At 44.9% G+C, this 26547-nt stretch overlaps 1 protein-coding gene across 1 annotated transcript in view; it reads left to right on the top strand.

Annotated features, from left to right (window-relative positions):
- The window catches only part of LOC128699890 (low-density lipoprotein receptor-related protein 4), an 846819-nt gene that overhangs the window by 773607 nt on the left and 46665 nt on the right, over positions 1-26547 (top strand). The gene's annotated exons all lie outside the window — the stretch shown is intronic.

The following is a 26547-nucleotide window of genomic DNA, read 5'->3' as shown; positions in this document are numbered from 1 at the left end:
CAGCTGTATAAACCTTGGTAACTGATACCCATAAACTGGTTTAAAAAGACACGTGAACAAACACTAGGACATTTTTTTAATACATCGGCCATTTCCCACCAAGGCAGGGTGCCCTGAATGAAGAAGAAACACCTTCATCATCATTCACTCCATCACTGTCATGCCAGAGACGCGCCTACACTATAATTAAAAAACTGCAACATCAATACCCCTCTTACAGAGCTCAGGAACTGTACTTCCCACCTCCAGGACTCAAGTCCGGCTCGCTCACCGTTGCTCTGTATTCTGCTGAAGAGGACCACAGCTGGAGGTTGAAACATGCAGACTGCAATTCTTCCTCTATGTTTCTGGTAGGATTTCCTCTCCCGCTGGTCAGTGTTAATTGCACTTTCTAGCACCGCCATACTCAGCTCTCCTCAGAAATACAAAGACAACACATTTTTCTAGGTAGGTTACACAAGTGGTGGAAGTTTAAAGCCGATCCAAAGAATTGTTCTCAAGTTAAAAACGAGAACCTTGGCATAAAAATTCTAAAGTATTCCGTCGAGTGTGGCTAAGTAAATACAACAGACGGGATACTACGATCAAGGTCCCACCAACCATAGTACCAGGAATGCTGTGTCTCACTTGGTGTACTTCCTGTGTCTCATTCAGTACACTTCCTGTGACTCCCTTGGTATGCTCCCTGTGTCTTATTCAGTATATTTCCTGTGTCTCCCTTGGTATGCTCCCTGTGTCTCATTCAGTATACTTCCTGTGTCTCCCTTGGTATGCTCCCTGGGTCTCATTTAGTAAACTTCCCGTACCTCACTTGGTATATTCCTTATGTATCGTTTGGTATACTCCCTGTGGGGAATACCAGATACAAGCTCTTTAGAATACACTGCGCAGGGAAAGCATTGTAGAGCTCTCAGTGTAACAAAAGTGCAGCGTAAAGGAAATTCTGAGGAGAACTCTGACTGGCAACACATCGTCTTGAAGGCAGTGATTGCTGATCCACCGGTGAAATTAATGTAGGGAAATTGCTCGCCACTTACACACTCCTTCCGGTTATTTTGTTACAAGGTCATACAAGCAGTACTTGCTACCAGCAGTCATACAACCTGTGTATACACTACCAGCACTCAGGCAACCTTTATATACACTGTAAGCACTCATACAACCTATGGACACAACAATCACTCATACAACCTGTACAAACACTATTATCACTCATACAACCTGTGTATACACTACCAGCTCTCATACAACTTGTGTACCCTACCAACACTCATACTAGTATACACTTCCAAGACTCGTACCAGCATATACTACCAACACTCATACAACTATGCACTACCAACACTCATACCACTATACACTAACAACACTCATACCAGTATACACTACCATCACTCATACCAATATGCACTACCAACACTGATACAAGTATACACTACCAACACTTACACCAGTATACACTACCATCACTCATACCAGTATACACTACCAACACTCATACCACTATGCACTACCAACACTCATACCACTATACACTAACAACAATCATACCAGTATACACTACCAGCACTCATACAACCTGTGTACACTACCAACACTCATACAACTTGTATATACAATACCAACACTCATACCACTGTACGCTAACAACACTCATACCAGTATACACTGCCAACACTCATACCAGTACAAACTACCAATACTCATGCTAGTATACACTACCAACACTCATACAAGCATACACTACCAGCACTAATACCAGTATACACAACAAACACTCATACCAGTATAATCTACCAACACTCATAAAAGTATACACTACCAACACTGATACCAGTATACACTACCAACACTCATACCAGTATATACTACCAACACTCATGCCAGTATACACTATCAACACTCATACCAGTATACACTACCAGCACTCATACCAGTATACACTACCAACACTCATACCAGTATAATCTACCAACACTAATAAAAGTATACACTACCAACACTGATACCAGTATACACTACCAACACTCATACCAGTATACACTACCAACACTCATGCCAGTATACACTACCAACACTCATACCAGTATACACTACTAGCACTCATACCAGTATACACTACAAACACTCATACCAGTATACATTAAAAACACTTATATCAGTATAAACTACCAACACTCATACCACCATAAACTACCAACACTCATACCAAGTATACACTACCAACACTCATACCAAGTATACACTACCAAAACTCATAAAACCACACACTACCAACACTCATACCAGTGTACACTAAAAACACTCATACCAGTATACGATACCAACACTCATACGACTACACACTACCAACACTCATACCAGTATACACTACCAACACTCATATCATTACTCATTACTCATACAAAGAATACAGTACCAGCACTCATACCAGTATACAGTACAACACACATACCAGTATACACTACCAACAGTCATACCAGTATACACTACCAACATTCATACCAGTATACACTACCAACACTCATACCAGTATACACTACAAACACTCATGCCAGTATACACTACCATCACTCATTACAGTATACACTACCAACACTCATACCAGAATACACTACCAGCACTCATGCAAGTATACACAACCAACACTCATACCAGTATACAGTAGCAACATTCATACCAGTATACATTACCAACACTTATACCACTATACACTACCAACACTCATACCAGTATACACCACCAGCACTCATACCAGAAAACACTACCAACACTCAAACCAGTATACATTACCAACACTCATACCAGTATACATTACCAGCACTCATACCACCATACACTACCAACACTCATACCAGTATATACTACAAACACTCATACCAGTATACACTACCAACACTCATACCAGTATACACTACCAAAACTCATACCAGTATACACTACCAACACTCATACCAATATACGCTACGGACACTCATACCAGTATACACTACCAACACTCATACCAGTATACACTACCAACACTCATACCAGTATACACTACCAACACTCATGCAAGAATAAACTACCACCACTTATACCAGTATACACTACCAACACTCATACCAGTATACACCACGGACACTCATACCAGGAGACACTACCAACATTCATACCAGTATACACTGCCAACAGTCATACCACTATACACTACCAACATTCATACCAGTATACACTACCATCACTCATATCAGTATACACTGCCAACACTCATACCAGTATACACTACCAACCCTCATACCAGTATGCACTACCATCACTCATACCATTATACACTACCAACAGTCATACCAGTATACACCACGGACACTCATACAAGTATACCCTACCAACAGTCATACCAGTATACACTACCAACAGTCATACCACTATACACTACAAACACTCATACCAGTATACACTACCAACACTCATACCAGTATACGCTACCAACACTCATTCCAGTATACACTACCAACACTCATACCAGTATGCACTACCAACTCTCATACCAGTATACACTCCCAACACTCATACCAGTATACACTACCAACACTCATACCAGTATACACTACCAACACTCATACCAGTATACACTACCAACACTCATACCAGTATACACCACGGACACTCATACCAGTGTACTCTACCAACACTTATACCAGTATACACTACCAACACTCATACCAGTATTCACTACCAACACTCATACCAGTATTCACTATCAACAGTCATACCAGTATACACCACGGACACTCATACCAGTATACACTACCAACACTCATTCCAGTATACACTACCAACACTCATACCGGTATACACCATGGACACTCATACCAGTATTCACTACCAACACTCGTACCAGTATACACTACCAACACTCATACCAGTATACACCACGGACGCTCATACCAGTATACACTACCAACACTCATACCAGTATACTCCACGGACACTCATACCAGTATACACTACCAACACTCTTACCAGTATACAGTACCAACACTCATACCAGTATACACTAACACTACCAACACTCATACCAGTATACACCACGGACACACGTACCAGTATACACTACCAACACTCGTACAAGTATACACTACCAACACTCATACCAGTATACACTACCAGCACTCATACCAGTATACACTACCAACACTCATACACTACGGACACTCACGCCAGTATACACTACCAACACTCATACCAGTATACACTACCAACACTCATACCAGTATACACTACCAACACTCATACCAGTATACACTACGGACACCCATACCAGTATACACTACCAACACTCATACCAGTATACGCTACCAACACTCATACCAGTATACACTATCAACACTCATACCAGTATACACCACGGACACTCATACCAGTATACACTACTAACACTCATACCAGTATACACTACGGACACTCACGCCAGTATACACTACCAACACTCATACCAGTATACACTACCAATACTCATACCAGTATACACTACGGACACTCATACCAGTATATACTACCAACACTCATACCAGTATACACTACCAACACTCATACCAGTATACACTACGGACACTCACGCCAGTATACACTACCAACACTCATTCCAGTATACACTACCAACACTCATACCAGTATACACTACCAACACTCATACCAGTATACACTACGGACACTCATACCAGTATACACTACCAACACTTATACCAGTATACACTACCAACACTCATACCAGTATACACTACCAACACTCTTACCAGTATACACTATCAACAGTCATACCAGTATACACCACGGACACTCATACCAGTATACACTACTAACACTCATACAGAACTGCAAGAAAACCCTCTCACGTACCCTAAGTACACTATGGAGGAGGAGCTTGGACGTGGGTGAAATTCCACAGTCACTTAAAACAACGGATATAGCCCCACTCCATAAAGGTGGCAGCAAAGCATTAGCTAAGAACTATAGACCAATAGCTCTGACATCCCACATCATAAAAATCTTTGAAAGAGTGCTAAGAAGCAGGATTGCAAATCACCTGGATTCCCAAAATCTGCACAATCCAGGGCAACATGGGCTCAGGGCAGGTCGCTCCTGCCTCTCACAACTACTGGATCACTATGATATGGCCTTGGATGCACTGGAAGAAAATCAGAATGCAGATGTAATATACACAGACTTTGCAAAAGTATTTGACAAATGCGATCATGGCGTAATAGCCCATAAAATACGTGCTAAAGGAATAACTGGGAAAGTGGGGAGATGGATCTTCAACTTCCTAACAAATCGAACACAAAGAGTAGTGGTGAACAGAGTTAAATCGGAGGCTGCCATAGTGAAGAGCTCTGTTCCACAAGGCACAGTACTCGCCCCCATCTTATTCCTTATCCTCATATCAGACATAAACAGAGATATACACCACAGCACCGTATCATCCTTTGCTGATGATACTAGGATCTGCATTAGGGTGTCATCTGCTGAGGACGCGGTTAACCTCCAAGAAGATATAAACAAAGTTTTCCAGTGGGCAACGGTAAACAATATGATGTTCAATGAGGACAAATTCCAACTACTCCGTTATGGAAAACTGGAGGAGATAATAACTAGAACAGAGTATACTACTGACTCCGGCCATACAATAGAGCGGAAAAATAATGTAAGGGACCTGGGAGTAGTAATGTCTGAGGATCTCACTTTCAAGGATCACAACAGTGCCACGATCGCACGTGCAAAGAAAATGATAGGATGGATAATGAGAACTTTCAAAACGAGAGATGCCAAGCCCATGATGATCCTTTTCAAATCACTTGTTCTCTCTAGGCTGGAATACTGCTGTACATTAACATCTCCATACAAAGCAGGTGAAATCGCAGATCTAGAGAGTGTACAGAGATCCTTTACTGGACGTATAAGTTCTGTCAAGCACCTTAACTACTGGGAACGCTTGGAAGCACTTGACTTGTACTCGTTGGAACGCAGGAGGGAGAGATATATCATAATCTACACTTGGAAAATCTTGGAAGGAATGGTCCCAAATCTGCACACAGAAATCACTCCCTACGAAAGTAAAAGACTGGGTAGGCGATGCAAAATGCCGCCAATAAAAAGTAGGGGCGCCATTGGTACACTAAGAGAAAACACCATAAGTGTCCGGGGCCCAAAACTGTTCAACAGCCTCCCATCAAATATTAGGGGAATTGCCAATAAACCCCTGGCTGCCTTCAAGAGAGAGCTGGACAGATACCTAAAGTCAGTGCCGGATCAGCCGGGCTGTGGCTCCTACGTCGGACTGCGTGCGGCCAGCAGTAACAGCCTAGTTGATCAGGCCCTGATCCATCGGGAGGCCTGGTCATGGACCGGGCCGCGGGGGCGTTGATCCCCGGAATAACCTCCAGGTATCCTCCAGGTATACCAGTATACACTACGGACACTCACGCCAGTATACACTACCAACACTCATACCAGTATACACTACCAACACTCATACCAGTATACACTACGGACACTCATACAAGTATATACTACCAACACTCATACCAGTATACACTACCAACACTCATACCAGTATTCACTTCTAACACTCATACCAGTATACACTACCTACACTCATAACAGTATACACTACCAACACTCATACCAGTATACACTACCAACACTCATACCAGTACACACTACCAACACTCATACCAGTATACACAACGGACTCTCATGCCAGTATGCACTACCAACACTTATACCAGTATACACTACCAACACTCATACCAGTATACATTACCAACACTCACACTAGTATACACTACCAACACTCTTACCGGTATACACTACCAACACTCATACCAATATACACTACCAACACTCATACCAGTATACACTACCAACACTCATACAAGTATACAATACCAACACTCATATCAGTATACACCAAGGACACTCATACCAGTATACTCTACCAACACTCATACTATTATACACTTCCAACACTCATACCAGTATACACTACCAACACTCATGCCAGTATACACTACCAACACTCATACCAGTATACACTACCAACACTCATACCAGTATACACTACCAAGATTCATACCATTATACACTACCAACACTCATACCGGTATACACTACCAAGAGCTATACCAGTATACACTACCAACACTCATACCAGTATACACTACCAACACTAATACCAGTATACACTACCAACAGTCATACCAGTATACACTACCAACAGTCATACCAGTATACACTACCAACAGTCATTCCATTATACACTACCAACAGTCTTACCAGTATACACTACCAACACTCATACGAGTATACACTGCCAACAGTCATACCAGTATACACTACCAAGAGTCATACCAGTATACACTACCAACCCTCATACCAGTATACGCTACCAACACTCATACCAGTATACACTACCAACACTCATACCAGTATACACTTCCAACACTCATACCAGTATACACCACGGACACTCATACCAGTATACACTACCAGCAGTCATACCAGTATACACTAATAACAGTCATACCAGTATACACTACCAACAGTCTTACCAGTATACACTACCAACAGTCATACCTGTATACACTACCAACAGTCATACCAGTATACAATTTCAACGCTCATACCGGTATACACTACCAACACTCATACCAGTATACACCACGGACACTCATACCAGGAGACACTACCAACATTCATACCAGTATACACTGCCAACAGTCATACCAGTAGACACTACCATCACTCATATCAGTATACACTGCCAACACTCATACCAGTATACACTACCAACCCTCATACCAGTATGCACTACCATCACTCATACCATTATACACTACCAACAGTCATACCAGTATACACCACGGACACTCATACAAGTATACCCTAAAAACAGTCATACCAGTATACACTACCAACAGTCATACCACTATACACTACAAACACTCATACCAGTATACACTACCAACACTCATACCAGTATACGCTACCAACACTCATTCCAGTATACACTACCAACACTCATACCAGTATGCACTACCAACTCTCATACCAGTATACACTCCCAACACTCATACCAGTATACACTACCAACACTCATACCAGTAAACACTACCAACACTCATACCAGTATACACTACCAACACTCATACCAGTATACACCACGGACACTCGTACCTGTGTACACTACCAACACTTATACCAGTATACACTACCAACACTCATACCAGTATACACTACCAACACTCATACCAGTATTCACTATCAACAGTCATACCAGTATACACCACGGACACTCATACCAGTATACACTACCAACACTCATTCCAGTATACACTACCAACACTCATACCGGTATACACCATGGACACTCATACCAGTATTCACTACCAACACTCGTACCAGTATACACTACCAACACTCATACCAGTATACACCACGGACGCTCATACCAGTATACACTACCAACACTCATACCAGTATACTCCACGGACACTCATACCAGTATACACTACCAACACTCATACCAGTATACAGTACCAACACTCATACCAGTATACACTAACACTACCAACACTCATACCAGTATACACCACGGACACTCATACCAGTATACACTACCAACACTCGTACCAGTATACACTACCAACACTCATACCAGTATACACTACCAACACTCATACCAGTATACACTACCAACACTCATACACTACGGACACTCACGCCAGTATACACTACCAACACTCATTCCAGTATACACTACTAACACTCATACCACTATACACTACGGACACTCATACCAGTATACACTACCAACACTCATACACTACGGACACTCACGCCAGTATACACTACCAACACTCATACCAGTATACACTACCAACACTCACACCAGTATTCACCACGGACACTCATACCTGTATACCCTACCAACAGTCATACCAGTATACACCACGGACACTCATACCAGTATACACTACTAACACTCATACCAGTATACACTACGGACACTCACGCCAGTATACACTACCAACACTCATACCAGTATACACTACCAATACTCATACCAGTATACACTACGGACACTCATACCAGTATATACTACCAACACTCATACCAGTATACACTACCAACACTCATACCAGTATACACTACGGACACTCACGCCAGTATACACTACCAACACTCATACCAGTATACACTACCAACACTCATACCAGTATACACTACCAACACTCATACCAGTATACACTACGGACACTCATACCAGTATACACTACCAACACTTATATCAGTATACACTACCAACACTCATACCAGTATACACTACCAACACTCATACCAGTATACACTACGGACACTCATACCAGTATATACTACCAACACTCATACCAGTATACACTACCAACACTCATACCAGTATTCACTTCTAACACTCTTACCAGTATACACTACCAACACTCATACCTGTATACACCACGGACACTCATATCAGATTACACTACCGACACTCATACCAGTATACACTACCAACACTCATACCAGTATACACTACCAACACTTATACCAGTATACACTAACACTACCAACACTCATACCAGTATACACCACGGACACTCATACCAGTATACACTACCAACACTCATACCAGTATACACTACCAACACTCATGCCAGTATTCACTACCAACACTCACACCAGTATACACTACCAACACTCATACCAGTATACACTACCAACACTCATACCAGTTAACACCACGGACACTCATACCAGTAGACACTACCAACAGTCATACCAGTATATACTGCCAACAGTCATACCACTATACACTACCAACACTCATACCAGTATTCACTACCAACACTCATACCAGTATACACTACCAACACTCATACCAGTATACACTACCAACCCTCATACCAGTATACACTACCTACACTCATACCAGTATACACTACCAACACTCATACCAGTATTCACCACGGACACTCATACCTGTATACCCTACCAACAGTCATACCAGTATACACTACCAACAGTCATACCAGTATACACTACCAACACTCATACTAGTATACACTACCAACACTCATACCAGTATACACTACCAACAGTCATACCAGTATTCACTACCAACACTCATACCAGTATACACTACCAACACTCATACCAGTATACACTACCAACACTCATACCAGTATACACTACCAACACTCATACCAGTATACACTACCAACACTCATACCAGTATACACTACCAACACTCATACCAGTATACACTACCAACACTCATACCAGTATACACTACCTACACTCATACCTGTATACACTACTAACAGTCATACCAGTATACACTACCAACACTCATACCAGTATACACTACCAACACTCATACCAGTATACACTACCCACACTCATACCAGTATACACTACCAACACTCATACCAGTATACACTACCAACAGTCATACCAGTATACACTACCAACACTCATACCAGTATACACTACCAACACTCATACCAGTATACACTACCAACACTCATACCAGTATACACTACCAACACTCATACCAGTATACACTACCAACACTCATACCAGTATACACTACCAACACTCATACCAGTATACACTACCAACACTCATACCAGTATACACTACCAACACTCATACCAGTATACACTACCAACACTCATACCAGTATACACTACCAACACTCATACCAGTATACACTACCTACACTCATACCTGTATACACTACTAACAGTCATACCAGTATACACTACCAACACTCATACCAGTATACACTACCAACACTCATACCAGTATACACTACCCACACTCATACCAGTATACACTACCAACACTCATACCAGTATACACTACCAACAGTCATACCAGTATACAATACCAACACTCATACCAGTATACACTACCAACACTCATACCAGTATACACTACCAACACTCATACCAGTATACACTACCAACACTCATACCAGTATACACTACCAACACTCATACCAGTATACACTACCAACACTCATACCAGTATACACTACCAACACTCATACCAGTATACACCACGGACACTCATACACTTACATGATCTTTTTTTTTAATATTTCTAAGGATATAGGCCCATTTTATTTCTTTGTAATATTCGTAAATTCACTCTATGTTTTTGTACAGAATCAGAACACAAAATTGTGTTGGAAGTGTGGTAAAGAATGTCCGTGAAAATTGTGTTGCAAGTGTGGTAAACAATGTCCGTGAAAATTGTGTTGCAAGTGTGGTAAACAATGTCCGTGAAAATTGTGTTGCAAGTGTGGTAAACAATGTCCGTGAAAATTGTGTTGCAAGTGTGGTAAACAATGTCCGTGAAAATTGTGTTGCAAGTGTGGTAAACAATGTCCGTGAAAATTGTGTTGCAAGTGTGGTAAACAATGTCCGTGAAAATTGTGTTGCAAGTGTGGTAAACAATGTCCGTGAAAATCACTCACTGGAGTGACAAGTGTTTCTGTTCCGTCATAAGTATGTAAGATGATGGGATGTTGATGCAGGAAATTCCACACTCGGTGTTGCCTGTTTACTCCTGTGGATGTTCACGGTGACATCTCCTCCCCTGCTTCACCTCCTCTGCTGCACCTCCCCTGCTTCACCTCCTCTGCTTCACCTTTCCTGCTTCACCTCCCCTGTTTCACCTCCTCTGCTTCACCTCCCCTGCTTCACCTCCTCTGCTTCACCTTACCTGCTTCAACTCCCCTGCTTCACCTCCTCTGCTTCACCTTTCCTGCTTCACCTCCCCTGTTTCACCTCCTCTGCTTCACCTCCCCTGCTTCACCTCCTCTGCTTCACCTTACCTGCTTCACCTCCCCTGCTTCACCTCCTCTGCTTCACCTCCCCTGCTTCACCTCTCCTGCTTCACCTCCCCTGCTTCACCTCCCATGCTTCACCTCCCCTGCTTCACCTCCCCTGCTTCACCTCCCCTGCTTCACCTCCCCTGCTTCACCTCCCCTGCTTCACCTCACCTGCTTCACCTCCTCTGCTTCACCTGACCTGCTTCACCTCTCATGCTTCACCTCCCCTGCTTCACCTCCCCTGCTTCACCTCCCCTGCTTCACCTCACCTACTTCACCTCACCTGATTCACCTCCTCTGCTTCACCTCACCTGCTTCACCTCCCCTGCTTCACCTCACCTGCTTCACCACCCCTGCTTCACGTCCCCTGCTTCACCTCCTCTACTTTACATCACCTGCTTCACCTCACCTGCTTCACCTCCCCTGCTTCACCTCCCCTGCTTCACTTCACCTGCTTCACCTCCCCTGCTTCACCTCACCTGTTTCACCTCCCCTGCTTCACCTCCTCTACTTTACCTCATCTGCTTCACCTCACCTGCTTCACCTCCCCTGCTTCACCTCCTCTGCTTCACCTCCCCTACTTCACCTCCCCTGCTTCACTTCACTTGCTTCACCTCCCCTGCTTCACGTCCCCTTCTTCACCTCCTCTACTTCACCTCACCTGCTTCACCTCACCTGCTTCACCTCCCATGCTTCACCTCCCCTGCTTCGCCTCAATTGCTTCACCTCACCTGCTTCACCTCCTCTGCTTCACCTCCTCTGCTTCACCTCCCCTGCTTCACCTCCCGTGCTTCACCTCACCTGCTTCACCTCCCCTGCTTCACCTCCCCTGCTTCACCTCCCGTGCTTCACCTCCCCTGCTTCACCTCACCTGCTTCACCTCCCCTGCTTCACCTCCCCTGCTTCACCTCACCTGTTTCCCCTCCCTTGCTTCACCTCCCCTGCTTCACCTGACCTGCTTCACCTCTGCTTCACTTGACCTGCTTCACCTCGCATGCTTCACCTCCCCTGCTTCACCTCCCCTGCTTCACCTCACCTGCTTCACCTCACCTGATTCACCTCCTCTGCTTCACCTCCCCTGCTTCACCTCACCTGCTTCACCTCCTCTGCTTCACCTGACCTGCTTCACCTCACCTGCTTCACCTCCCCTGCTTCACCTCCACTGCTTCACCTCACCTGCTTCACCTCCCCTGCTTCACCTCACCTGTTTCACCTCCCCTGCTTCACCTCCTCTACTTTCCCTCATCTGCTTCACCTCACCTGCTTCACCTCCCCTGCTTCACCTCCTCTGCTTCACTTCCCCTACTTCACCCCCCTGCTTCACTTCACCTGCTTCACCTCCCCTGCTTCACGTCCCCTTCTTCACCTCCTCTACTTCACCTCACCTGCTTCACCTCACCTGCTTCACCTCCCATACTTCACCTCCCCTGCTTCGCCTCATCTGCTTCACCTCACCTGCTTCACCTCCTCTGCTTCACCTCCTCTGCTTCACCTCCCCTGCTTCACCTCCCCTGCTTCACCTCCCGTGCTTCACCTCCCCTGCTTCACCTCACCTGCTTCACCTGCCCTGCTTCACCTCCCCTGCTTCACCTCACCTGTTTCACCTCCCTTGCTTCACCTCCCCTGCTTCACCTGACCTGCTTCACCTCTGCTTCACGTGACCTGATTCACCTCCCATGCTTCACCTCCCCTGCTTCACCTCCCCTGCTTCACCTCCTTTGCTTCACCTGACATGCTTCACCTCTCATGCTTCACCTCCCCTGCTTCACCTCCCCTGCTTCACCTCCCGTGCTTCACCTCCCCTGCTTCACCTCACCTGCTTCACCTCCCCTGCTTCACCTCACCTGCTTCACCCCACTTGATTCACCTCCCCTGCTTCACCTCCCCTGCTTCACCTCCCCTGCTTCACCTCCCCTGCTTCACCTCCCCTGCTTCACCTCACCTGCTTCACCCCACTTGATTCACCTCCTCTGCTTCACCTCACCTGCTTCACCTCCCCTGCTTCACCTCACCTGCTTCACCTCCCCTGCTTCACGTCCCTTGCTTCACCTCCTCTTCTTCACCTCACCTGCTTCACCTCACCTGCTTCACCTCCCCTGCTTCACCTCCCCTGCTTCACCTCACCTGTTTCACCTCCCCTGCTTCACCTCCTCTACTTCACCTCACCTGCTTCATCTCACCTGCTTCACCTCCCCTTCTTCACCTCTTCTGCTTCGCCTCCCCTACTTCACCTCACCTGCTTCACCTCACCTGCTTCACCTCCCCTGCTTCACCTCCACTGCTTCACCTCACCTGCTTCACCTCCCCTGCTTCACCTCACCTGCTTCACCTCTCTTGCTTCACCTCACCTGCTTCACCTCACCTGCTTTACCTCCCCTGCTTCACCTCACCTGCTTCACCTCCCCTGCTTCACCTCCCTTGCTTCACCTCCTCTTCTTCACCTCACCTGCTTCACCTGCTTCACCTCAACTGCTTCACCTCACCTGCTTCACCTCACCTGCTTCACCTCCCCTGCTTCAACTCACCTGCTTCACCTCCCCTGCTTCAACTCACCTGCTTCACCTCCCCTGCTTCACCTCCCGTGCTTTACCTCACCTGCTTCACCTCCTCTGCTTCACCTCACCTGCTTCACCTCCCCTGCTTCACCTCACCTGCTTCACCTCCCCTGATTCACCTCCCCTGCTTTGTCTCAACTGCTTTACCTCACCTGCTTCACCTCCTCTACTTCACCTCCCCTGCTTCACCTCCCATGCTTCACCTCCCTAGCTTCACCTCCGCTGCTTCACCTCCCCTGCTTCACCTCACCTGCTTCACCTCCCCTTCTTCACCTCACCTGCTTCACCTCACCTGCTTCACCTCCTCTGCTTCACCTCACCTGCTTCTCCTCCCCTGCTTCACCTCACCTGCTTCACCTCCCCTGCTTCACGTCCCATGCTTCACCTCCTCTACTTCACCTCACCTGCTTCACCTCACCTGCTTCACCTCCCCTGCTTCACCTCCCCTGCTTCGTCTCAACTGCTTTACCTCACCTGCTTCACCTCCTCTGCTTCACCTCCTCTGCTTCACCTCCCCTGCTTCACCTCCCGTGCTTCACCTCCCTAGCTTCACCTCCCCTGCTTCCCCTCCCCTGCTTCACCTCACCTGCTTCACCTCCTCTGCTTCACCTCCCCTGCTTTAACTCACCTGCTTCACCTCCCCTGCTTCACCTCACCTTCTTCACCTCACCTGCTTCACCTCACCTGCTTCATCTCCACTGCTTCACCTCCCCTGCTTCACCTCCCCTGCTTCACCTCCCCTACTTCACCTTCTCTGCTTCACCTCCCCTTCTTCACCTCCCCTGCTTCACCTCCTCTACTTCACCTCACCTGCTTCACCTCACCTGCTTCACCTCACCTGCTTCACCTCCCCTGCTTCACCTCCTCTACTTCACCTCACCTGCTTCACCTCACCTGCTTCACCTCACCTGCTTCATCTCACCTGCTTCACCTCACCTGCTTCACCTCACCTGCTTCACCTCACCTGCTTCACCTCCCCTGCTTCACCTCGCCTGCTTCACCTCCCCTGCTTCACCTCCCCTGCTTCACCTCCCCTGTTTCACCTCACCTGCTTCACCTCCCCTGCTTCACCTCCCCTGCTTCACCTCCCCTGCTTCACCTCCTCTACTTCACCTCACCTGCTTCACCTCACCTGCTTCACCTCCCCTGCTTCACCTCCCCTGCCTCACCTCCTCTACTTCACCTAACATGCTTCACCTCATTTGCTTCGCCTCAGCTGCTTCACCTCACCTGCTTCACCTCACCTGCTTCACCTCCCCTTCTTCACCTCACCTGCTTCACCTCCCCTGCTTCACCTCACCTGCTTCACCTCACCTGCTTCACCTCCCCTGCTTCACCTCACCTGCTTCACCTTCCCTGCTTCACCTCCCCTGTTTCACCTCACCTGCTTCACCTCCCCTGCTTCACCTCCCCTGCTTCACCTCCCCTGCTTCACCTCCTCTACTTCATCTCACCTGCTTCACCTCACCTGCATCACCTCACCTGCTTCACCTCCCCTGCTTCACCTCCTCTACTTCACCTCACCTGCTTCACCTCACCTGCTTCACCTCACCTGCTTCACCTCACCTGCTTCACTTCACCTGCTTCACCTCCCCTGCTTCACCTCACCTGCTTCACCTCACCTGCTTCACCTCCCCTGCTTCACCTCCCCTGCTTCACCTCCCCTGCTTCACCTCCCCTGCTTCACCTCCCCTGCTTCACCTCCCCTGCTTCACCTCCCCTGCTTCACCTCCCCTGCTTCATCTCCTGCTTCACCTCCCCTGCTTCACCTTCCCTGCTTCACCTCCCCTGCTTCACCTCCCCTGTTTCACCTCCCCTGCTTCACCTCACCTGCTTTACCTCCCCTGCTTCACCTCACCTGGTTCACCTCCCCTGTTTCACCTCCCCTGCTTCACCTAACCTGCTTCACTTCACCTGCTTCACCTCCCCTGCTTCACCTCACCTGGTTCACCTCCCCTGCTTCACCTCCCCTGCTTCACCTCCCCTGCTTCACCTCCCCTGCTTCACCTCCCGTGTTTCACCTCACCTGTCTGCGGTATATAAAAGCATATTCTGTACTTTTGTCAAGACTGATGCTTGATCACATCGTCTATAGGCTGAGGGACTGATTACCTCCGACTTCTCACATCTTTCATCGTTCTTTTCCGTATTGGACTGAAGAAGCCACTGGCTGGCGAAACGTTCCCTTCATAACGATTCCCATATGTTGCACAAGTGTCTCATTCTTCAGTGTGAGGATGGTCTTGCTTCAGCACGTCGGCCTGTGCCATGACTTCGTTGCACTCCTGACACAGCGCTACGCTTCCCGCTGCTCTGTCATTGACAACAATGAGACCGTAGACGGGCTTTTTTCAGGCTTAATACAGTATCCTCTTCCCTGCAAGGAGGGAGGATCCGTCTCCCGGCAATTAGTGAAGATTACTAAGATGCAGAAGGTTTATGTGGTATTCGTGAGGACGGATGACATGGTACAAACTGCAATTGGTGTTTCCTGTGCGTGAGTGACATGGAACCTCTGCTGAGTGTCCCGGCACTCCTTTAATAGCTCGAAAATTTGTCACTAGTTAAGTCGCAATACACTATTCAATACTCGACTCACACACACACACACACACACACACACACACACACACACACACACACACACACACAGCAGGCAACACACATACAATAGGCAACACACACACACACACACAACAGGCAACACACACATAGCAGGCAACACACACACAGCAGGCAACACACACACACACAACAGGCAACACACACATAGCAGGCAACACACACACACACACACAACAGGCAACACACACACAGCAGGCAACACACACACACACAACAGGCAACACACACACAGCAGGCAACACACACACAACAGGCAACACACACATAGCAGGCAACACACACACACAGCAGGCAACACGCACACACAACAGGCAACACACACACACACACAACAGGCAACACACACATTGCAGGCAACACACACACAGCAGGCAACACACACACACAGCAGGCAACACACACACAACAGGCAACACACACACACACACAACAGGCAACACACACATAGCAGGCAACACACACACAGCAGGCAACACACACACACAACAGGCAACACACACACAGCAGGCAACACACACACACACAACAGGCAACACACACATAGCAGGCAACACACACACACACAACAGGCAACACACACACAGCAGGCAACACACACACACAACAGGCAACACACACACACACAACAGGCAACACACACATAGCAGGCAACACACACACACAACAGGCAACACACACACAGCAGGCAACACACACACACACACAACAGGCAACACACACACAGCAGGCAACACACACACACACAACAGGCAACACACACATAGCAGGCAACACACACACACAACAGGCAACACACACACAGCAGGCAACACACACACACACAACAGGCAACACACACCAGTGAAGAGGCGGGGCCAGGAGCTAAGACTCGACCCCTGCAACCACAAATAGGTGAGTACAAATAGGTGAGTACACACACAGCAGGCAACACACACACACAACAGGCAACACACACATAGCAGGCAACACACACACACAACAGGCAACTCGCAAACACATAAATAGCAGGCAACACACACACACACACACACACACACACACACACACACACAAGGCAACAAGCAACAAACACAACAAGCAACACTCACAACAGGCAACACATAACAGGCAACAGACAACAGGCAACACACAACAGGCAACAGGCAACACACACAATAGGTCACTCAGGGTTAAGTCGCCAGATAATTTTCCACATTCTAATATTTTTCTCAATAATATTTCTGATTTAATCTTGAATTATTTAATAAGTTAGACTAATTATTTAGTGAGCAGATCTATGCTGAGTGAACCAGTTTACCAGCTGGTGAAGTGTATACTTCCCTTCACCAGGGGAGGGAGGGTGAAAGCTGGGTGCTCTCACGCTGGTGAAAAGAACTCAAAATAATGGATTCGTGTTGGGTAAATTTAGATTTGGAAAGGATATAGGAAAGTACTTGTTTGGAGTAATATTAGTCGAGGAGTGGAATACTTCTGTCTAGCAGGGCCATTGAAGCTAAAACCTTCGGTAGCTTAAATCTGAGTTAAATACTTGAGTTAGAGATGTTGTAATTTGAGTGGGACTTGCACTTGAGTAAATAGGGTCATCAATGATTTTTGCTTGTGTGATATTGATAATAAGTTGGGTGAAATTTTTTATTAGTGGATTTTGGTTTGAGAAGGACCTGCCTAAAATGGGTCAGTAAGCCTGTTGCAGTGTTCTTTCTTTGTTGTATTCTTATGTTCAAAGGAACTATAGCTATCCCTTTCTGGCAAACATGACAATATTTAGATTTTAAAACTGTATAGAAACGTAACTAAAGCATTGTGGAATCATTACTGACAATGTTTCGCTCACACAGTGGCCTTCGTCAGGTTACAGAGAGAAAAACCTGGTATAAGAGAGTGAACTCGAAGTGACAAGCAGTGAGGTGTTAGGTAAAAAGGACCAAGTGTAACTAATGTGATATTTTATTGTGGCAACGTTTCGCTCTTCTGGAGGTTGACACAAAGCTCCTGGGGAGCGAAACGTTGCCACAATAAAATGTCACAGTAGTTGCCCTTGTGTCCTTTTACCTAACATATTGTAGGTAATTCTACCAACATTATTACAAGTAGTGAGGTGACACGAAGTGACTTGTATATCATGTTCTATTAAATCCCAAACATCTCAGTTGTTCTCTGTCTTGAGGTTCAACTAAATTCTGCTACAATACCCCATCATCTAACACGAGCGCCTTCCCTTCATTGTCCAAAATTACTTTCCATCACGTCGTGATAGTAGCCACCACTAGCAGGAAGTACCTTGCAGATTAATTTTTTCCTCTCTCTCTCAGTTACAAAAGCCAGATGTAAACATATGCAAAACATCGGATTAATATAATTGAAAGAAATGAATAAAGAATAACATTACTGAACACTCATTTCTATTACACAGCTGATGTTTTGTCTTTATTGGTGTAGAGAGACTTTACTGCTGTCAGCAGTGGCTGACTTCATGTTTACAGTGCGGTCTGTGGCCTGACAGTGTTGGTTTATGGTATTATGAAGGTGTTTATCTAATGGATTATTTATTCCAATACATCTAGCCAAGTGTTTAGAGATGAGGACCTTCAATTGATGGTCAGTTTCACCAGTATACACATCATTACAGACATGACAGCGATATTCGTAGGTTACAGACCTTTGTAATTCTCTGAACTTGAGAAGTTGTGTAGTGTATTTACGTTTTAATACGACATTATCTCCTGAAGGAAGGGTGTTAATGTTGCAGTTTAAAAACTGTAGTGTAAAGCATCCTTCTGGCAAGACAGTGATGGAGGGAATGATGGTGAAAGTTTTTCTTTTTCGGGCCGCCCTGCCTTGGTGGGAATCGGCCAGTGTGATAATAATAATAAAAATAAAAATTATCTCCTGGGGATCAAATTGGTACAGCAGTTTCGTTAACTTATTAACTTCGTTAACTTATTTATGGAAGTTAATGGGAAATAAGGAACTACACTTCTAGAGAATGTAATGAATTTTTTTTTAGTTGTTTACCTCTGTAACAATTTGTGAAGTATGTTCTTAAACTATTAAAAGATAAAAGGTTCTTCTGTATAAATCGATATTCGGCAAGAAGACAGAAATATTGTTAACGTGTATTAAGGTTTCTGTTCTTAATGTTTAAATTAAGTTTCATTTTTATTACATCATTACAAACTTATGAGATAGTGAAGTTGTGAGTCACTGTGACTCTCAGGTATGTTAAGTTGTGAGAGTCACTGTGACTCTCAGGTATGTTAAGTTGTGAGAGTCACTGTGACTCTCAGGTATGTTAAGTTGTGAGAGTCACTGTGACTCTCAGGTATGTTAAGTTGTGAGAGTCACTGTGACTCTCAGGAATGTTAAGTTGTGAGAGTCACTGTGACTCTCAGGTATGTTAAGTTGTGAGAGTCACTGTGACTCTCAGGAATGTGAAGTTGTGAGAGTCACTTTGACTCTCAGGAATGTGAAGTTGTGAGAGTCACTGTGACTCTCAGGAATGTTAAGTTGTGAGAGTCACTGTGACTCTCAGGTATGTTAAGTTGTGAGAGTCACTGTGACTCTCAGGAATGTGAAGTTGTGAGAGTCACTGTGACTCTCAGGTATGTTAAGTTGTGAGAGTCACTGTGACTCTCAGGTATGTTAAGTTGTGAGAGTCACTGTGACTCTCAGGAATGTGAAGTTGTGAGAGTCACTGTGACTCTCAGGTATGTTAAGTTGTGAGAGTCACTGTGACTCTCAGGTATGTTAAGTTGTGAGAGTCACTGTGACTCTCAGGAATGTGAAGTTGTGAGAGTCACTGTGACTCTCAGGTATGTTAAGTTGTGAGAGTCACTGTGACTCTCAAGAATGTGAAGTTGTGAGAGTCACTGTGACTCTCAGGTATGTTAAGTTGTGAGAGTCACTGTGACTCTCAGGAATGTTAAGTTGTGAGAGTCACTGTGACTCTCAGGAATGTTAAGTTGTGAGAGTCACTGTGACTCTCAGGTATGTTAAGTTGTGAGAGTCACTGTGACTCTCAGGAATGTGAAGTTGTGAAAGTCACTGTGACTCTCAGGAATGTTAAGTTGTGAGAGTCACTGTGACTCTCAGGTATGTTAAGTTGTGAGAGTCACTGTGACTCTCAGGAATGTGAAGTTGTGAGAGTCACTGTGACTCTCAGGAATGTTAAGTTGTGAGAGTCACTGTGACTCTCAGGAATGTTAAGTTGTGAGAGTCACTGTGACTCTCAGGTATGTTAAGTTGTGAGAGTCACTGTGACTCTCAGGTATGTTAAGTTGCGAGAGTCACTGTGACTCTCAGGAATGTTAAGTTGTGAGAGTCACTGTGACTCTCAGGTATGTTAAGTTGTGAGAGTCACTGTGACTCTCAGGTATGTTAAGTTGTGAGAGTCACTGTGACTCTCAGGAATGTTAAGTTGTGAGAGTCACTGTGACTCTCAGGAATGTGAAGTTGTGAGAGTCACTGTGACTCTCAGGAATGTGAAGTTGTGAGAGTCACTGTGACTCTCAGGAATGTGAAGTTGTGAGAGTCACTGTGACTCTCAGGAATGTGAAGTTGTGAGAGTCACTGTGACTCTCAGAAATGTGAAGTTGTGAGAGTCACTGTGACTCTCAGGAATGTGAAGTTGTGAGAGTCACTGTGACTCTCAGGTATGTTAAGTTGTGAGAGTCACTGTGACTCTCAGGTATGTTAAGTTGTGAGAGTCACTGTGACTCTCAGGAATGTTAAGTTGTGAGAGTCACTTTGACTCTCAGAAATGTGAAGTTGTGAGAGTCACTGTGACTCTCAGGAATGTGAAGTTGTGAGAGTCACTGTGACTCTCAGGAATGTTAAGTTGTGAGAGTCACTTTGACTCTCAGGAATGTGAAGTTGTGAGAGTCACTGTGACTCTCAGGAATGTTAAGTTGTGAGAGTCACTGTGACTCTCAGGTATGTTAAGTTGTGAGAGTCACTTTGACTCTCAGGAATCTGAAGTTGTGAGAGTCACTGTGACTCTCAGGAATGTTAAGTTGTGAGAGTCACTGTGACTCTCAGGAATGTTAAGTTGTGAGAGTCACTGTGACTCTCAGGTATGTTAAGTTGTGAGAGTCACTGTGACTCTTAGGTATGTTAAGTTGCGAGAGTCACTGTGACTCTCAGGAATGTTAAGTTGTGAGAGTCACTGTGACTCTCAGGTATGTTAAGTTGTGAGAGTCACTGTGACTCTCAGGTATGTTAAGTTGTGAGAGTCACTGTGACTCTCAGGAATGTTAAGTTGTGAGAGTCACTGTGACTCTCAGGAATGTGAAGTTGTGAGAGTCACTGTGACTCACAGGAATGTGAAGTTGTGAGAGTCACTGTGACTCTCAGGAATGTGAAGTTGTGAGAGTCACTGTGACTCTCAGGAATGTGAAGTTGTGAGAGTCACTGTGACTCTCAGAAATGTGAAGTTGTGAGAGTCACTGTGACTCTCAGGAATGTGAAGTTGTGAGAGTCACTGTGACTCTCAGGTATGTTAAGTTGTGAGAGTCACTGTGACTCTCAGGTATGTTAAGTTGTGAGAGTCACTGTGACTCTCAGGAATGTTAAGTTGTGAGAGTCACTTTGACTCTCAGAAATGTGAAGTTGTGAGAGTCACTGTGACTCTCAGGAATGTGAAGTTGTGAGAGTCACTGTGACTCTCAGGAATGTTAAGTTGTGAGAGTCACTTTGACTCTCAGGAATGTGAAGTTGTGAGAGTCACTGTGACTCTCAGGAATGTTAAGTTGTGAGAGTCACTGTGACTCTCAGGTATGTTAAGTTGTGAGAGTCACTTTGACTCTCAGGAATGTGAAGTTGTAAGAGTCACTGTGACTCTCAGGAATGTTAAGTTGTGAGAGTCACTGTGACTCTCAGGAATGTTAAGTTGTGAGAGTCACTTTGACTCTCAGGAATGTTAAGTTGTGAGAGTCACTGTGACTCTCAGGAATGTTAAGTTGTGAGAGTCACTGTGACTCTCAGGTATGTTAAGTTGTGAGAGTCACTTTGACTCTCAGGAATGTGAAGTTGTGAGAGTCACTGTGACTCTCAGGAATGTTAAGTTGTGAGAGTCACTTTGACTCTCAGGAATGTGAAGTTGTGAGAGTCACTGTGACTCTCAGGAATGTTAAGTTGTGAGAGTCACTTTGACTCTCAGGAATGTGAAGTTGTGAGAGTCACTGTGACTCTCAGGAATATTAAGTTGTAAGAGTCACTGTGACTCTCAGGAATGTTAAGTTGTGAGAGTCACTGTGACTCTCAGGAATGTTAAGTTGTGAGAGTCGCTGTGACTCTCAGGAATGTTAAGTTGTGAGAGTCACTTTGACTCTCAGGAATGTTAAGTTGTGAGAGTCACTGTGACTCTCAGGTATGTTAAGTTGTGAGAGTCACTGTGACTCTCAGGAATGTGAAGTTGTGAGAGTCACTTTGACTCTCAGGAATGTTAAGTTGTGAGAGTCACTGTGACTCTCAGGTATGTTAAGTTGTGAGAGTCACTGTGACTCTCAGGAATGTGAAGTTGTGAGAGTCACTTTGACTCTCAGGAATGTTAAGTTGTGAGAGTCACTGTGACTCTCAGGTATGTTAAGTTGTGAGAGTCACTTTGACTCTCAGGTATGTTAAGTTGTGAGAGTCACTGTGACTCTCAGGAATGTGAAGTTGTGAGAGTCACTGTGACTCTCAGGTATGTTAAGTTGTGAGAGTCACTTTGACTCTCAGGAATGTGAAGTTGTGAGAGTCACTGTGACTCTCAGGAATGTTAAGTTGTGAGAGTCACTTTGACTCTCAGGAATGTGAAGTTGTGAGAGTCACTGTGACTCTCAGGAATGTTAAGTTGTGAGAGTCACTTTGACTCTCAGGAATGTGAAGTTGTGAGAGTCACTGTGACTCTCAGGAATGTTAAGTTGTGAGAGTCACTGTGACTCTCAGGAATGTTAAGTTGTGAGAGTCACTGTGACTCTCAGGAATGTGAAGTTGTGAGAGTCACTGTGACTCTCAGGAATGTTAAGTTGTGAGAGTCACTGTGACTCTCAGGAATGTGAAGTTGTGAGAGTCACTGTGACTCTCAGGAATGTTATGTTGTGAGAGTCACTGTGACTCTCAGGAATGTTAAGTTGTGAGAGTCACTGTGACTCTCAGGAATGTTAAGTTGTGAGAGTCACTGTGACTCTCAGGAATGTTAAGTTGTGAGAGTCACTGTGACTCTCAGGAATGTTAAGTTGTGAGAGTCACTGTGACTCTCAGGAATGTTAAGTTGTGAGAGTCACTGTGACTCTCAGGAATGTTAAGTTGTGAGAGTCACTTTGACTCTCAGGAATGTTAAGTTGTGAGAGTCACTGTGACTCTCAGGTATGTTAAGTTGTGAGAGTCACTGTGACTCTCAGGAATGTGAAGTTGTGAGAGTCACTGTGACTCTCAGGTATGTTAAGTTGTGAGAGTCACTTTGACTCTCAGGAATGTTAAGTTGTGAGAGTCACTGTGACTCTCAGGAATGTGAAGTTGTGAGAGTCACTGTGACTCTCAGGAATGTTAAGTTGTGAGAGTCACTTTGACTCTCAGGAATGTGAAGTTGTGAGAGTCACTTTGACTCTCAGGAATGTGAAGTTGTGAGAGTCACTGTGACTCTCAGGAATGTTAAGTTGCGAGAGTCACTGTGACTCTCAGGAATGTGAAGTTGTGAGAGTCACTGTGACTCTCAGGAATGTTAAGTTGTGAGAGTCACTGTGACTCTCAGGAATGTTAAGTTGTGAGAGTCACTGTGACTCTCAGGAATGTTATGTTGTGAGAGTCACTGTGACTCTCAGGAATGTTAAGTTGTGAGAGTCACTGTGACTCTCAGGAATGTTAAGTTGTGAGAGTCACTGTGACTCTCAGGAATGTTAAGTTGTGAGAGTCACTGTGACTCTCAGGAATGTTAAGTTGTGAGAGTCACTGTGACTCTCAGGAATGTTAAGTTGTGAGAGTCACTGTGACTCTCAGGAATGTTAAGTTGTGAGAGTCACTGTGACTCAGGTATGTTCAACAATGCCTATATTTCCTTTCTACTTTAAAAGTAAATTAAATATTTGAGTGATTTAAATGTAAACGTTGCGACGATAATACTGCACCATCTAGTTACTTAAATATTAGAAAGAAATCATGAACATAACGACGATGTAACAATGATCTACATTCACCTGAACTCATATTCAAACATTCTTCATATATATATATATATATATATATATATATATATATATATATATATATATATATATATATATATATATATATATATATATTGGGTCACCCTGCCGTCTCCCACCGAGGTATCGTGACCCAAGAAGGTAGAAATACTTCCACCATCACTCACTCCATTACTGTCTTGCCAGAGGCGCCGATACAGCGGCTCAAAACTGCAAATATCCTTACTCTTTCCTGAATTCCTTCATAAATGTTACTTTGCTCATATTCCAATAGCAAGTCAAGTAATATAAACCACTTGTCTCCATTTCCATCTTACACACTCACACGTGCTTGCTGGATGTCTAAGCCCCTCACACATACAAAACCTCTTTTACCCCCTCCCTGCAACCTTTCCTATACCGGCCCTTACCCTGCCTTCCTTTATTTTATTCCATCCTCTGTCAATGTACGAACCACGTCAACAACCCCTCTTCAGCCCTCTGGATAATATTTTTAGCAACCTCACACGTCCTTCTAATTTTCAATCCACAAATTCTCTACATAATATACACACTGCCCATCGCCCTCAGACTCAACATCTCCACTGCCTCCAGTTACCTCCTTCTCGCAACATTCACCACACATACTTCACACCCATATAAGAGTGTTGGTACAACTACTCCCTTATACCTTCACCTCTTTGCTTCTATGAATAACGTTCTTTGTCTCTCTAGACTCCTTCAGTGCACCACTCACCTTTTCTCCTCTCGTCAATTCCTGCTGACAAGTCCACTCTCAAACATCTGAACACATTCACTTCCTATATACTTCCTCCTTCCAATATGATATCCAGTCTTTTATTTCCTAAATTTTTGTTGCTCTCATCACCTTGTTCCTTCCTATGTTCACTTTTAATTTCCTTTTTTTACATACACTTCCAGACTCGTCCACTAACTTCTGCAATTTCTCTTCAGTATCTCCCAAAAGCACAGTGTCATCAGCAAAAACCATCTATAACAACTCCCACTTTGTGTTAGATTCTTTATCTTCGAATCCCACACCTCTCCCCAACTCCCGTTCATTCACTTCTCTTACAACCCCACCTACAAATATACTGAACAACCACGGTGACATCACGCATCCCTGTCTAAGGCCTATTTTTACTAGTAAATAATCTACCTCTCTCCTACATACCCTAACCTGAGCCTAACTCTCCTCATAAAAATTCTTAACTGCTTTCAGTAGCCTACCACCTATTCCATACACCTGTAACATCTACGACACCTTATCCACCATATCATGCTT

The sequence above is a fragment of the Cherax quadricarinatus genome, chromosome 20 (genome assembly GCF_038502225.1).
Source record: "Cherax quadricarinatus isolate ZL_2023a chromosome 20, ASM3850222v1, whole genome shotgun sequence".
Lineage (NCBI taxonomy): Eukaryota > Metazoa > Arthropoda > Malacostraca > Decapoda > Parastacidae > Cherax > Cherax quadricarinatus.
The sequence above is the reverse complement of the archived record's forward strand: the minus strand, read 5'-3'. Positions and strand labels throughout refer to the sequence as shown.